Source organism: Carassius auratus, chromosome 45 (assembly GCF_003368295.1).
Source record: "Carassius auratus strain Wakin chromosome 45, ASM336829v1, whole genome shotgun sequence".
In the NCBI taxonomy this organism is placed as follows: Eukaryota; Metazoa; Chordata; class Actinopteri; order Cypriniformes; family Cyprinidae; genus Carassius; species Carassius auratus.
This window is the reverse complement of record NC_039287.1, coordinates 7,703,975-7,720,276: the sequence shown is the minus strand read 5'-3', so window position 1 is coordinate 7,720,276 and position 16,302 is coordinate 7,703,975. Positions and strand designations below refer to the sequence as shown.

The following is a 16,302-nucleotide window of genomic DNA, read 5'->3' as shown; positions in this document are numbered from 1 at the left end:
CAGTGCTATGAGCAGGAACATTAGTAGAGACGATGTCTGATTTGCACTCATTACAACACATCTGATGTGATAAGACACCCATCAACAATTCTCAGCACACACACACACACACACACACACATACAGATGAACTCACTGTGATGACTAAACTGCAGGCTGCAGGCAATGACTCTAAAACACCCATCTTTGAGCTCTGGGCAGGGGGTGGACCTGTAATGTAAATAGCACAATAAAATACAGAAGGACAGTAAAATTACGCTAAAAATAAAGGAGACTGTTTCGAATGACAGAGGAAATATAGACATATTATCATGTGCTTGATTAAATAAATAATAGAAGAAGTATTATTCATACACACTGGACTATAAATCCTGTGATTGACTGAAGGGTCAACCTGAACTGATAAGGTCAAATATGGAGTGTAAAATGTACATGTTTGAGGTGTTCAGAGTTCTTAATTTGAAAAATTTGGCCTGATATGGTCTAAAGTGAGTTAACTGTGAACTCCCGGGCCTGTATTACACAAACTTTCTAGAATCAGTCTGTCTTGATGACTTAATTTAGGATCTCATTTTAGACAAAAGCTATTACAGAAGTTTCTGTAATATGGCTCTGAAAGCAGTATCTGATTGTACACCATCTAAAGCACAAAAATGAAGAAAAGTGGAAAAGTGATTTCCAAAGGTTGAATGCCATGACTTGTGTGTTGTCAGGGTTTAAAATAATACCATTACAGTTTCCGCTTACAGCACATAAGGGCAGCCAGCGTGACCTCTGTTCTTTCAGCTCTCATCATTCTTGGCCAAGTCAGAAAACTATTTCAAAGTTTGCAGTCAGCAACTCTCGGAACAAGTATAAGGTGTTAAATGGCAGTATGTAAGGGCATTTTCTAACATCTTTACATATAATTGCCAGCAACCAGCCTGATCAAACACCTCCCTGGTTTAAGATAACTTTAAACGACAGCAATCAATCACTCAGTCTGATGGGAGAGACAACCTCTCCACCCTCTACCAATCTTTCTATGGTTTCTGTGGTTGAGACACACTTAAGGTTAATATTATATGACTGATCTTCTCAGACTGTATGCTTCAGCTAGAGATGAGAGGACAAGCAAGACAGCTGACATTAAATTTAGTTAGGGTTTAGCTAAGGTGAATCTGTCAATCACAGTGAACTGTAGGAGTCATTAAAAAACCTTGGCCATGTCTTCCATTCTGTTCCACTTAGGAAAAATAAATGGTTTTATAACCAAGGGTTAAAAATGCTAGCAATCCTTTCAAAATGATGAGAGCTTTGGGCCATTACTAATGCAGTTATGAAACCTTCTCAATTAAGTGCCGTCATTCAGATTGTGTTATCAGAGGCTATACATAACACACTTCATAACACACGTGCCCAAATGATGCACCATTCCAGATTGGGATTCTGTCTTATAGCTGTCAGCACACAATTATTTTCTCATTACATAAACAGCAGGGATTTATCTCATAAACCAATATTGATATAGGTTCACCTGAATATTTAGGTGTCAATTTACTGCTTTGGGAGTCTATGCACCACACACATAAATATTCCTGGTGTAAATTATCAGGGTTTAGTAGCAGATCTTCTTTAGTATAAAGTTATCATTTGATTTCATTATTAACTGAGAAAAAATATATTTTAACAATTAATTTTTGTGTCTCTTAGGATTCAAATGTAAAGTAGTGCTAATCTTACCTCCACTCCAACATGACACAAACCATTATAATGTCACTCACTGCCCTTGTCCTGTTCCTGTGATAGAGTTGAATTTGTGAGAAGACAAAGACATGGGGGAAAACATAGACACTACAATTAATATTTGTACTCTTTGTCTAATCTCCACAGTGTCATCAGAAAGAAGGCCACGTCTGGCTAATATGAGACATTAATGATTTTATGTTTTTTTTTTTATTTATTAATTCTAGTCCCTGAGTGCCAAACCACAATTTAAATAAATAAAACAAATATATTTAAGTTGTGGTGTGTGTGGCACTCAGGAACTAGAATGACATCTTCCTCAAACCTTATACTGAGCCGACTGGACTGCAGTGCAAGAAGAGAAGTCATGTTTTGTGAGTACATGTGGTTTAGTGGATTAGCTCCATCATATGATTTCTGGGGATGTGAGGGTTGGTATAGCTGGAGGAGAACAGATTGCAGACTGAGGAGAAAAGGGAACACACCTACACACACATCTCCCAGACCCTACATCACTTCAGATGTCTTGCTTCACAGACAGAGAGAAAAACACCCCAACTCAGGTTTGTGTGTGTGTGATTGTTTTAGGGATGAGAAAACAACAGAACAGTGAGATTTAACCTCAATTATTCTTATGAGCAGAGGCATTTTATGGGAGGCTGTGAGTAATGCTCTAACCGTCAACTGGAATGGAAGAATATCTTGTGGAGCAGGCCTCCCAAAACCTCTAGAAAAACAAAAATACAACTGCGACCTTAAAAACAACTGAGGTCACTTTGCTAAATGAAGGTGGCAGGAAATGTTCTTATTCAATGCAGCATTCCATTTAAAGATACACATTAGTGTATCACACATTAGTCTGAAGTTGAAGCAGAGACATCAATGGCATCAATCAATATATTGTCAAAGAAAAACCCTCCTTGACCAAATTAAAATAGGAGTTTTGCCATTTATATACACTTCATGTTTCTGGAAAATGATCTAAAAATGTTGATGACTCATCCTGCATATATGCACTTTTGTCCAATCGAATTTACATTGAGCTTTCACTTAATATCACCTCAAACTTACTAGCATGTCGTACAATGTTCATGGCTGTGACATAACTATAGTCGGTTAGCTTTGGTTTTAACGGAGGATTCCATTGTTATGCAATTCTCAAATATCAATAGAAAATGTCAACACGGGAAAAAGAAATGTGCTCATCAATGGATATCTCATGGTGGCTGTGTGGTAGAATATATAAGCTTTTTTCAACTAGTACGTAATAAATTGCCATTTAGAAATAAGTGTAAATGTAGGAACAATAATATTCCGGAACTACTCTTGCCGTGTCTTTTGAAAAACAATATCCACCACTCTGAGACAGGCTGTCCTTCAGAGCTGCTCAAATCAATCCTGACAGTAACCATTTAAATAAAAAAGCACAGAAGAAGACAACCTGACAGTAAAAGGTGACTCTGCATGCTAATCTTAAAAAACTGGAAGAAATTCTTATCTCAATATATTTTCAAAAAGGACAGACGATGCAATATTTGTAATAAAATGAAGAGCAATAGACTGAGTGACTGACTATTTTATTTCTATGAAGTTTTGGCCGTTCAGATCACTTCCTCTTGCCCCCACTCTTACATCCACTCAACTGGACCACAGGGATTTTCTCATGCTCAACCTGTTCAACTGTTAGGTGGATCTTCCATTTTCTTATGTGACAGCTCCTTTAGGATGTGTGAACAGAATGCCTCACGAGCCTGCAGCATCTTTCGCCAATATGCATCCATTGGGTCCTATATTGTGCTTTTTTTCCTTCAGCACAATATTTAATAAAATGACTGCACTATATGGTACAAATACCAACAATAAAAAAACAAAACAATTTTGTGTGGTGTAAACTGCAATTATAGTATCAACACGTCACAAGTTTCCAACTGTCGTTTCACCATTTTCCTTAAGTGCAATTTTTTCCTGTTTATGCTGTTCCAGAATATTGTCCCAGATCAGGCGGAAACTTTGGAATGTTTCAGAGCGTTCTCTCCTCTGCTGCTTCTTTAACACTTCATCCTTCAGACGAGCCTGTGGCAAAGACTCCCTTCAAACAAAAAGAGAGTGAGACAATGAGAGAAAGAGAGGAATATTTATTACCACTCAAACCTTTGTGGTCTGTATTTAAAAAACTTTTTTTTTTCATCAAGGAGGGATTAAATGTTATTAAGTATTTTGTATGTTGTTTGTTGTACATTGTTGCATTTTTTATTTAAACTAAATGCTCTTCTTTGATTCTTCAAAGAGTACTGAAAAAAAGAACGCATCACAGTTTCCACAAAATAATAAGCAGCACAACTGTTTTTAACACGTATAATAATAAGAATTCTTTCCTAAGCCCAAATCAGCATTAGAATCATATCTGAAGAATGATGTGACACTGAAGACTGGAGTAACCATCACAGGAAATAATTACATGTGTGTATGTGTTGTACCTGATAAATGGTGTATAATCAATAAAATCTTTGTCAGTGTTCTGCATGAACTCTTCACTGGTTGGGAATGAGGTTGAGTGTATACAAAATCCAAACATTAAAAATATCAGGCCGTGCACTAAACATGCCCATATAAACTGTATTAGTCTGACTTTGTGTTTTTTTCTGTGTAACCTGTCTCAGCCATACTGGGCTCTTTATTCTCTGCAAGTCCTTGCAGCTTTTTGAGATGGGCCTGATGAGCCTTTAAACCAAACCAATCACATGCAGGATTGTTTGAGCAAACAGAGCAGATTTACTTTTACCTTTCCAGTTATGTGGTACCTTTGCCTCTCTGCCAGGCTCAGCTGCTTCCCTGGCCAGTATCATGGCTCTGATCTCCTCTAGTTTCTCAGTGTATGTCCAGTGGGGCTTACTCACATCCAAACTCTGCTCACACACACAAACAAACAAGCTATCATTTACACTAAAAGTTTGGGGTCGGTTAAAATTTATTAAAAGAAGTGTCTTAAACAGCATTTTTTTGATCAGAAATAAAGTAAAAACAGTAATGTTGTAAAAATGACTTTAATTTGGTTCTTTTTTTATGATATGAAATAACATACAACATTGTTAATTTATTCCTCTGATGTCAAACCTGAATTTTCAGCAGGCATTACTCCAATCTTCAGTGTCCCGTAATCCTTCAAAATTATTTTAATATGACATTTTGGTGGTCAAGAAAACAGTTGGAAAACAATTATACATTTCTTTCAAAATTCAATTCAAGTTTATTTATACAGCGCTTTTTACGATACAAATCATTGCAAAGCAACTTTACAGAAAATTACGTTTCTACAATATTTACTAGTAGCTTATCAGTGGTGACTGTCAGTTTATGCATATGACAGCAATTTTCTGAAAAATGAATACAAGGCGTAGTCAGCCAGAAGATGAACACTAGTAACAGCAATTATTATATGATGCAATCACACTTGTAGCAATATTTGTTAGTTCTGTATTTTGTTACAGGGTTAGCATTCCTCAATTCTTTTATAAATATTAAGTTCAAAAGAACAGCATTTATTAAAAAGAAGAAGAAAAAAAAAACATTTTTTACAATATAACTGACTTTACTGTCACATTTGTCAATTTACTTGCTGAAACCAAAAAAACTAAAAAATGTCTTTAAAAAAAAGAAAAAATGACCTCAAACTTTTAAACAGTAGCGTATGCTTACAACTCATCCTATTACAATTTGCAAATATGAAGTCTCTTTCTGACAAAGAGAAACTGTAACAGAGCTTAACCTCAGAGACCTCAAATGTATAAATTAAAACATATCTTAATCCCTGCAAAAAAAAAAAACTTGTGGGAGAGAAATTTGTACTTCTGTGGAGCACAATGAACAATATTTCATGAGAGAAGCTCTTTCTGCAAATGAATTTGGGGGCAAATGTTAAACATATGGTGGGAGTCGATACTGACATTAAAATATATGCACAGACACATACTTACTTTTACTAACTTGCTCTATACTGGAGCTTGACTTAAGGTTGTTTTCTTCTCTCTCTTTGTCCTTTTCTGGTTCCTTGTGGGTTGATTTGGAGCAGATTTCTGGCTCTCTTTGTTTTGTTGGTCTGCACTCACAGATGTGGATGTGCCATCAAAAATATCCCCAAACACCGCTGATGAAAACTGAGATCAAACTGACAACATTATACAGAATGGAAAAATTAAATAAAAAAATGCTGAGGCTCAATCAAAAGTGTGCCAAAGTATGTCAAAAGATTATTACTAATAAAATGACTGTCATTTTGAATACATAATTAATACATTTATTTAAATACAATATTTATTTTTGTAATTTATTTTTGAAGGATAAGGCATGTCATTTGTCAATATTTATATTAACAATTAAGTTCATATTAATAGGTACATTTAAGTAGTTTTATAATAAGTACAAAAAGTATAATAAGAGTTTATATTAAGTTAATTTACATTAATAAGCAAGCCATTTTTAGGTTGATAAAAACTTTGCACTTGGCATTGATGTCAACAAGTGTTAAGCATCATAAAAACAGTACTTATAAAAAAAAATGTGAATGTAATAACAAAAATAATACTTCAAACGTTTAAATGAAAGTGTTTTTATACAAAGCCTCTCAAGGCTTTTAGAAATGTAAATGCAGATGTAAATCCTGCTAGGTGGCAGTGTTACTCTATTTAAAAATATATATATTCTCTTTCACCTTCTTCAGTTATTCTATGTGTAAGGGTACATCCTACTGGAAGGTTTATTTAGGGCACCCTCAGTTTCCATAAGTACACCATCATCGAACCCTGATCACTGATTTAATGACGCCATTCTGTACTGTATGTCTAGCAGAATGTTACTTATTCTACACTTACTCTCTGTATATCCCAGCTCACTGAGAATATGAGACTAAACAAATATAAAAGGAGCTATCATGGGTGTCTGAGTGTGGATAGTCTATTGCTTTTTAACAATCATGCTTTGATTAACTAAAAAAAATACAGTCATCAGCAGGGATTGAATCTGTACTTAATTTAAGAGAGGTTTTGCATTTAAGATATGAACATTCATCAATTATAATTAATTTTTACATATGTGAAAACAACAAAATCCAGCACAAATCACAGACACAGGGCATAGAAAGCAAACATGGAGGTCTTTCCAGTCAGAAGCCCAAAGGGCACCCATACTGTATGCCTCCCATATGTTCCTGATGAAGATCAGGCAGAGCTCAGTACACTGGGCCTTGTTTCCTTGTTCCCTTGTTCCCATGTGCATTTATTGATTGGTGTGTGTAGTAACTCTTCAGGGTGGCTCTTGCTCCACTGAGAGCCACTCAACTGAGTTAATTCAATTCTCTTTCCTCCAGAAATACTTCCCAGGGCACCAGAGGCCAAGAGCCAACTTCATTCGACTGACCCATTTACACAAGCTTATCAGGAAATTAAATGAGAGGCACGTGTGGATTGTGATGCACATGCTTGCGAATGTACAGTCACACACACAGGATCTACAACCACCTAGATTATTTTTAATTATGGCTTCACAGTCAAACAAAACCGAAAAAACACAAGGAATACATTTAATATCAAGAGATCATGAAGACAAAAGAATATTAATAGTATTACTGAAGCCAGGCCATCATGCAAACTAGTTCATCTCCACTACCACTTCACAATACACACACATTCAATAGAGTGTCTGTCTCATTTCCTCTCTGTCCATCTCAATTCTTCCCATTTATATGAGCTTCCTGCTTATTTATTTTTCCTCACTAAAAGCAAGGTTGTTTTCAGCTCTTCCACAGAGCTGACCCACAGCAAATGACCTTATATCCCCCATCCAAGGGCAAAGTAAATCCTTTTCCCTTTTTCCACAAGCAAATGAATTTAGTAGGTTTCCATTATATTTTTGATGGCCAGCTCCCGGTTAATCAAAAGAAGCACAGGTGGGACGAGAGTCAGCTTATTCAGTATGCTCCAGACTGAATGGGAAAACATGAGCAGAGATTCAAATCACACACAGCCAGAAGAGTCCAGGACAAGGTTTGAAAAAGAAAATCTATTATGAAGACAAAAACAAGCAGTGAAAAATGATGCCATTAAATATAAATAATTCAATTAAAAAAGTAAATAAAAAACAAATAAAAACAAGAGTTTCACATTATTAATACTAGAACTAAGACAGATCAAATTCATTCTTTTTTTTTCAAGCCTGGCTTCTACTACTAAAAAAATAACAAGACTTTAGAATCCTGTTTAGCTGATGCAAACAACCTCAAAAGCGTGAGATCTGACGACATGAACTTCACAAATTTCAGCAGGCAGTTGTTGGCTAAACTGAGTGGATCAAGTCTGAATCATCAGGGCTGGATCAACCAGCAAAGGCACATTTTTAGCACATTTCACTGTCAAAAAGTACTGCAGTATGCAGTATTGAAGTGCTTTAGCAAAAAGTGACTGAGTCAAATTTTTATTGTCATTTGGTATTATTCCATGACGCATTAATGAAGAAGTGTCACATCTGTCATTGGTACAATTTGAGTAGCTGTTATAATCAATGGAAACTAAATATAAATGCAAAAAGTAGTCACTAAAATAGAAACAAAATGTCGTTTTTTCTGAGTTTCTGGATGAATGAGGAGAGAGATTCATCTAAAATGTATATTATAAGTTTGACCCATACAATGTATTTTTGGCTATTGCTACAAATATACCCCAGCGACTTAAGACTGGTTTTGTGGTCCAGGGTCGCAAATATAAAAGAGATCAGCAATCCAAATACAAACAGACTGACTTCAATATATAAACAAAACCAGAAAAAATTTACTTATTCTTAGACCTATGTAACTAGAAGTTCAGAATGCTAGCACACACACACACACTAAAGTGACAGCAGAAGCTGTCTGTGATGACAGATACCAGTATGTCTGTAGGGTGTTGGTCACTCTCTTCCTTTCCTCCGCCTCCTCCTGTCACTCTTCCTTCTGCTGTAAGGCTGCCCTGATCCTGCCTCGCCCCTGACTGGGCCACAGAACCTCCTGCAACCAATACACACACACACAAGTGAACAGTGTTGTGGGTACTTTTTTCCTGAAATGTGTAACTTAACGCGTTAGTTTTGTGCGTAAGTAATCAGTAACTTCGTTATTTTTTAAAAAAAGTAATCCGTTATTTTAAGGAAAGGAAAATCCCGACTGCAGCCTGCTTTTTGTCAGACAGTAGGCCTAGGTCTAGTGTGCCACCTGCGGATGTATCAGCGGAGCTGAAGCTCTGTGATCGTAAAGTCAATGGCTTGTGATACGTCTGTGCCCTGCGCCTGACCCTGTGTGTGGGTTTTTTTTTTTTTTTCGAACTCCCGGCAAGATGGCAGAGAGGACATCGTTTGGTTTATGGAAGTACGCACATTATTTTCAGAAAAAGAAAAGAACATAACGGTAAAATGCACACTCTGTGAGTGACACTTTAATAATAATTAGTTCGGCTATTAAGCGATTTGTCATTTGCCTGTGTGGCAGTGAAGGATTTAATTCGGTTTGTTATCATTTTTGTCTGACAGGCAGCTGTTAATTTCTGTTAGATCGTTGGCTGGCTGGTTATTCAGTATTTCTAAATGGATTTAAATCTGCAAGCCTGTTTAAGGTTGTGTTTACAAGTAAGCATACTTGTACTTTGATAACTGCATTATTTAAAGTTAAAGAAAAATCAGGAGTTATCTTGTGGTGCTCATAATATACAGTAGCCTAGGCTACCCGGGCTGGGTAGGTGCGAATTTTGATTAATAATATGTTCTGTGATAATAAATAAATAAAACGCCATGTGGAATAGCCTGTTGCTGACTGTCTTTCCTGTTATTGTTATCCTGCAGTGTTCATTTAGTCGGATGACTGACGTTATTCATTGTCGGGAGTCACGACTTCTATGCATTTAAAGGGGCCGGGGGCTGTGTCTGTCATGCGTGAGCTGCTGCAAACGGATTTTAATTTTTGGTAATGCATGAGTACTCTAACGCGTTACTTTTATGAATAGGTAACGCTGTATCATAACTGATTACTTTTAATTGATGGTAACGTTGTAACCTAACTAACTACTTTCCAAAGTAACTATACCCAACACTGCAAGTGAACACCCTATAAATACACTCTAGAGCTGGCAGAGTCAGACTGTAGCTAAGTAACTGAGACAGCGACTTCATAAAGTGAATATGTATTAAGACAAAATGTGGAGTGGGTGGACAAGAAAGCTTGGACTAAAGGAAAAGAAAGGAGTACAAACTATACCTTAGTTTTTGTGAGTCTACAGGAACATCACAGTCTGTGGGTGACAGACTGTATCTGTGATTTATTCAAGTGTCGAAATATGTGCATATTTGAATGTGTATGTTTTAAAATGCCTGCACATCTACAGTTGCCCCAAAATTATTTGGACACTTAAGGCATACTGGTTTGCCAACAAGTATGTGTATGAATACTTTTTCTTGATTTTATCTTTGAATTATAATACATTTTACATTTAAGTTGATCTAAAATTAATTACTTTTTGGGGCCACTATATATACACCAATGGTCAAGTGTATTTGTTTGTTTTTTTTGTTTTTTTTTTAAGAAATGCATTTATTCAGCAAGGATGATCAAAAGTAAAAGCATTTAATCTGACAAAATTTAGCAGCATCTGCAAATACAGTATAACACCATACCAAAAACACCCATATATGTGTGGGTGTGTGGGTGTGTGTGTGTGTGTGTACAAACCATTGCTGGCTGAGAAGGAGCAGACTGGAATGATGACATGGCCTTTGCCCTGACTGCTGGCGACCTCTTTCTCATGGTCTAGGATACTGAGTTTTATGTAGACATCTGATTTTGAAGTCTGAAACTGCACAGTAGCACTCTGATCACTGGAAACCTTTACCACATGCCTGACAGGAAAAACACACAAAGTTAAGATCAGTCTTGATGCAACAACTGACTATCCAAAATATCTGTTTCACTGTAATAGTGTGCAAAGCTTAAACCTAAAATGTAACTTAGAGCTCTGCAGTGCTTACACTTCAACATAATATATACATATTAGCTATTACGCTTTATGTGTGTGCTAACCTGCAGATGATGCTCTTCTGATTAGGGATGTAGTAACTCTTTTACAGAAAAGTTGCCATTCGCCATTTTCCAAACCCACACTTAGTACTGGATAAAGATTCAAGCGGACAAAAACTGAACTACGATACCCAGATTGTCAAGAGTCGACTAGGTTAGGCTACAAGCGCTGAGAGAAGATACCATCCACCCACTGAGCCAGACACATGCCCCATTCACTCCCCAGGCCAAAGCTCACTCTCTACAGACTGTCCCTGCCCGCATCTAAAGCCAGACACACAGGCAGTAAACAGCAGATGGGACCACTGAGAGACACAATGGAGGAGAGAAATGATTCTTCAAAAAGAATAATTCACCTCAGTAAAGATACGGCATGTTTCTCTAGATCTGATTCCATGGGAGCCCACATCTGCTGCAGAGTTTTAGCAACGCTCAAATGTTCTTTGGTGCCTAAGAACACAAACAAACATGAGCGAACAGTAATAAGCACTCATAAAAGCCCACCACGTTCACCTTGGAGCTGTGAAACCGGATTGGATAACATGGTTAGATTTGTCCCAGTTTTAGATGAAAAGATGATGCAGAAAAGCCTCTGTGAAAGATAAATGAACTCAACAAATCTCTATCCCTCTGTTTCTATAATGCCAATCATTTTACCAGCTAGGTCTGGTTTTGTTCATTGAAAAATACTTCTCTCCTCTCACATAAAATTATATTTATTATATGTGCTCGTCTACTGTCAAATGGAGGCTAGAAAGAAGAATGCCCCTAAAATGAAATTAATTTCGCACTAGCAGGTAGGAGACAAACAGTTCTGAGACTCATTTGTGAATGGAAGTCATAATGACAGAAACGCTTATAGAGAACGATATACAGAATATCATCAGCCAAGGAGAAGACACGTTTTGAAGTAATTTAATGTGCTTTTGTTATTTATTTATTTAATTTTGCCATTTCATATTTGTAGTCATTTTAGTACTTTCGAAAAACAAAATAGTTAGATGATTAATGAGATAAATATTAAGACCAAAAAGATATAAAAGAATGCAGCTAGTTTTGTTTCATACACAACCAGCTCATAATACATAAAAATGTGGAATAAATTCATAGTTTACTGGCAAATCTTTTTAAATGCACTGGTTGAACATTTGCTTCAAACACACAATAAGCAACCAGTCAGTTTTTAGTTTTATTTCATGCAGTCTCTGTTCTGGATATGCACACAAATTGCATTGCAATAATTTCCCAAAATGTAAAATGTGTGAAGGATGTTAAAGGGGGGGGGGGGGGGGGGTGAAATGCTATTTCATGCATACTGAGTTTTTTACACTGTTAAAGAGTTGGATTCCCATGCTAAACATGGACAAAGTTTCAAAAATTAAGTTGTACATTTCAAGGAGTATTTCTGTTCCAAAAATACTCCTTCCGGTTTGTCACAAGTTTCGGAAAGTTTTTTTCGAGTATGGCTCTGTGTGACGTTAGATGGAGCAGAATTTCCTTATATGGGTCTTAAGGGCACTTCTCCCGGAAGAGTGCGCGCTCCTGTATAGCAGAGCAGAGAGAGGCTGAGCACAGAAAATCACTGATCAGAGCGAGAGCGTCGCGAAATGTCACAAAAGTAGTGTGTTTTTGGTTGCCAGGGCAAGACAACCCTGCACAGATTACCAAAGAAAAAACAGCATTAAGGGACCAGTGGATGGAGTTTATTTTTACAGAGCATCAACGGAGTTGTGCAAGTGTTTTTGTTTGTTTCCTGCATTTCTAAAATGCTTGTTTTACAAACATGGCCCAGTTTGACGATGGATTTGCGTATCGTTTATTTCTTAAGGATGTTGCAATCCCAACGAAAAAGGGTCACGATCGTGTGTTGGAACCACAGGTGGTGAGTAAAACTGCTTAAAATATCTCTGCCTCCTTGTTAGTGCGTCCGCCTCCCATCGGAGAACCAGGTTCGAGCCCCGCTCGGAGCGAGTCGTTGTTGCTGCTGCTCTCGTTCAGTTTCAGCCTCGGGATCTGATTCTGGATCATAAATAAACGGCTGAATCTGACTTTAAGCCATGGTTTGTTTTGGATGATGGTTTTTTCCTCAAGGTAATGTCAGAGCCGTTAAATATGTTTTTCAACGGCTCTGGGTAATGTCACAGCTTCCAAACGCTCTCAACGCAAAAGCCTACTGGCGCTCGTGATTCTTTAGCTCCGCCCACACATCACGCCTCCAGGCGCTCGTGTTTTTCCGGGAAAAATCGGTACAGACTATCTTTCTCTTATGAATATAATAAAACTAAATACTTTTTGGAGTTATGAAGGATGCAGTACTACTCTATAGGTACTCAAGATTAACATGATATTGCGTGAAAACGAGCATTTCACCCCCCCTTTAACAGAGGCCAGAGACTCACTGAAGATTGATGCAAAGAAGAGAGCAGATGCATCAGTAGAGAAAACTATGTACACAGGCAGTTACTGTTAGTAATGCTTGAAATATTGGACTGAAATTATAAATATTAAAATTAGTGGTGGACCGTTATCGTGCTGCGTTAACGCGAGACTCTCACCGGGCGATAAAAAAAATATCGCCGTTAATCTATTTCTTAAAGTTGGGTTGGGAGCTGGGTCAGCGACACTGAACCGAGCTCTCTTCTGCGAAGTTCTCCTCAAAGTCCCTCCTGCACCTGAACGAACAAATACAAATCGCAGTTTGAAACAAACAACAAGATGTGAAAGAGCCCGATTCAGTACTCGCGGTGTTTTGGTGTTCAGGGCTCACGCAGAGAAAGGCGTCTCGAGACGCTAAATATAAGCGTTTTCAAGTGTTTTGATCAAAACACTTGAACATCGAATTTGCTTATTTTTGCTCTAGTGCCGACAAATACATACGAAATATGTCAAAATATCCACCTTGGAAATTATGCTCGAAAAAACGGTCAGTTATTTCTTAACTGAAAGTAAACAGTTGAGGAAAAAAATGGGATGTGTATTATATTGGATGCATTCATCGTCTCTTAAAGTGACCGCGCCTAATTTAGCGACTGACTGCTGTAATGTTAATCCAAGAAAATGAAAATGTAAATCACTCACTGCTCTTGACTACTTTGTAGTTTTAACAGTCAAACCAAAAATTATTCAGACACCAGATATATTTTTTGATATATATAGCAAAACTGTAATAATGTGAGAAATGTTGAAGGTGTCTAAATAAATGTAGGTTTCATTGTATATTTGTATATAGATTAATCTAGATTTTAAAAATTAATCTATGCCCACCTCTAATTAAAATAGAGGTGGGGGTTTATATGAATGTTTCTCTGAAGGTAGTTTTGGCAGTTATGTTTTATGTAGCATAATTTCACAAAGGAAGACCATTGTGCTTTGGCCTTAAATCTTGGAATCACTCAATCTTATTAAAATAAACTGTTCATGCTGTATGTATAGAGCATCTTTGGTTTTCTCTAATTTCAAATGACTACAAATATTCATATTTAAGTCCAGTTCAACCTGTAATAGAGCAAAAACTTTTATGCATTCCTTTATTCATTCTTGTCTCTTGCTCAAACAATAAAAAAAAATGGCAACTATCAGAATCGGCCCATTTGCTTTGAAAAAAAAAAAAAGAAATCTGATTCAGCTATGGAAAATCATGATCCATCCATCCATCCGCACTTTCAAGTCTATTAAATAGAGTCCAGTTCATCTGTGTGTGACTGCTGGATCTACACTGTAATTTTCACACAATAAATGAGTTGTCTGAGGTAAATAGAGCTTGATGAGCAATACTTGGATCTTTAAAGACTGCTTGTTTTGACTCTTTGAGCTTCCCAGATGCTATTGCTTCCTGAAATATTCATTTTCTTGTTCATCTCACATTTTTCCTTCATCCTTTCCGACACTGCTGAATCATTCTTTCTCTCTCTATTTCTTTCTCTTTCGCTCTCTCTTTCTTTCATTCTTTCGCTCTCTCTTTCTTTCTTTCTTTCTTTCTCCCGGCCACTCTCCCTGTCACTCATGTTGTCAGGCTGAGGATGGAGTGATGCTTGGAGGTATTGAGCCAGATGGACAGAGAGAGATGAAGAGGCGGGTTGTTCTCTCTGCTGTCATACTCGCTTAGAATGACTAGAAGCTACATTGATAAGTATGAGCTCCAGGGTCTTGCAACTCTTTCTCTCTCAAGAACATAAAACCCCACAGAACAGATGTCAGACATTACTGACCACTAGAGAATGGTTATGAATCAGATCGCAAAGACAACTTGAATTCACGGTCTATACTCTTCCATCTACACCAGGTATCATTATATATATTTCAGGTAAAGCTGGACTTTACCTGGACTTGGTGCAGTGAGGATCTCTCTGACTTACATAGTCCTTTCCAAACTGCCTGCAACACTGTGGCTGCCTGCATTTCCTTGCCTCTGGCCTGCCTGCCATTCCAGCCCTCTGGAGTGTCATTTTTTAGAGGAAGAAAAAACCCATAAGTACATAAAGTCAGGATGAGCCACATGTTATGATGCTATAATAGGTGAAAGAGAGACTCCATAAGCCTAGCATTCACCTGATTGTGCATTTGAGACTTTATCATTGCTGCCATGTGGTGATGGGTCTCCTGTCAAAGTCTGAACCGCAGACAGCTCATCAGAGGTCAGTTTCTGCCCCAGAGCAGAGCAAAACATATGATACACATCCTCACTAAACACCTGTATGAGACAAATATAATAGATGATATACGGGTATGCATAATATGTATGAAAGCAATATAGAGTCAGAGCCAGGACAAATAATGCTTTGGAAAAGATTAGCAATGAAAATAATGAGTCATAAAGAGCTGAGCTTAAAATTCTGAAAGAATTAAAATAATGAAGGTATTTCAGTGGCTGTTAAGATTCAAAAGGAAATGCAAAATAGTTTGTTGATAAACTAAGTTTTGGTTACACAGTGGTATGGTGCAAGATGCTGTCCCATAGCACCAGGCCCAGTGTTGTGCCTGAACGCGTTCATTGAACGATAGTTCATGAACTCGTTCACATTTTGGGCCGAACGTGAACTGAACGTTCTGTATTAATGCCTGATGAACGTTACTGTGAACTCGTTCATTCTGGTGTCTGTGAACGGCACGCTCTCTCAGGTTAACTTCGTTCAATTGGGTGCCAGATTTCTATAGAGCCTTTCAGGCGAAAACCCGGCTAAAACACACCGTAAATGGGTCTTAATATGTAGTGGAAAAACACCCAATCTGGCAAACACCATCCCCCAGTGTCACACCGCCGTCCGCCGCATGTGTGACGCGTCATCAAAAAAAATAAAAATAAAAAAAAAAACATGCAGGCGACAGCAGCATTTAGCAAGAAGGCGTATGATCATTTAAAATAATTTTATGATGTTTATGACAAGGTCGGTGAGAATGGGAGACAAAGCATTAAAGCAACAATGGGGAAATGCTGTCCCCTCAATGCTAATGTAAACCCTGGTTGGATAAGGATTCAAAATTGGATATGA

The 16,302-nt window shown here is 37.4% G+C and overlaps 1 pseudogene; it reads right to left on the bottom strand.

Annotated features, from left to right (window-relative positions):
* Positions 1-3,331: 3,331 nt before the first annotated feature.
* LOC113062687 (androglobin-like) overlaps positions 3,332-16,302 on the bottom strand; it is a 38,544-nt pseudogene continuing 25,573 nt past the window's right edge.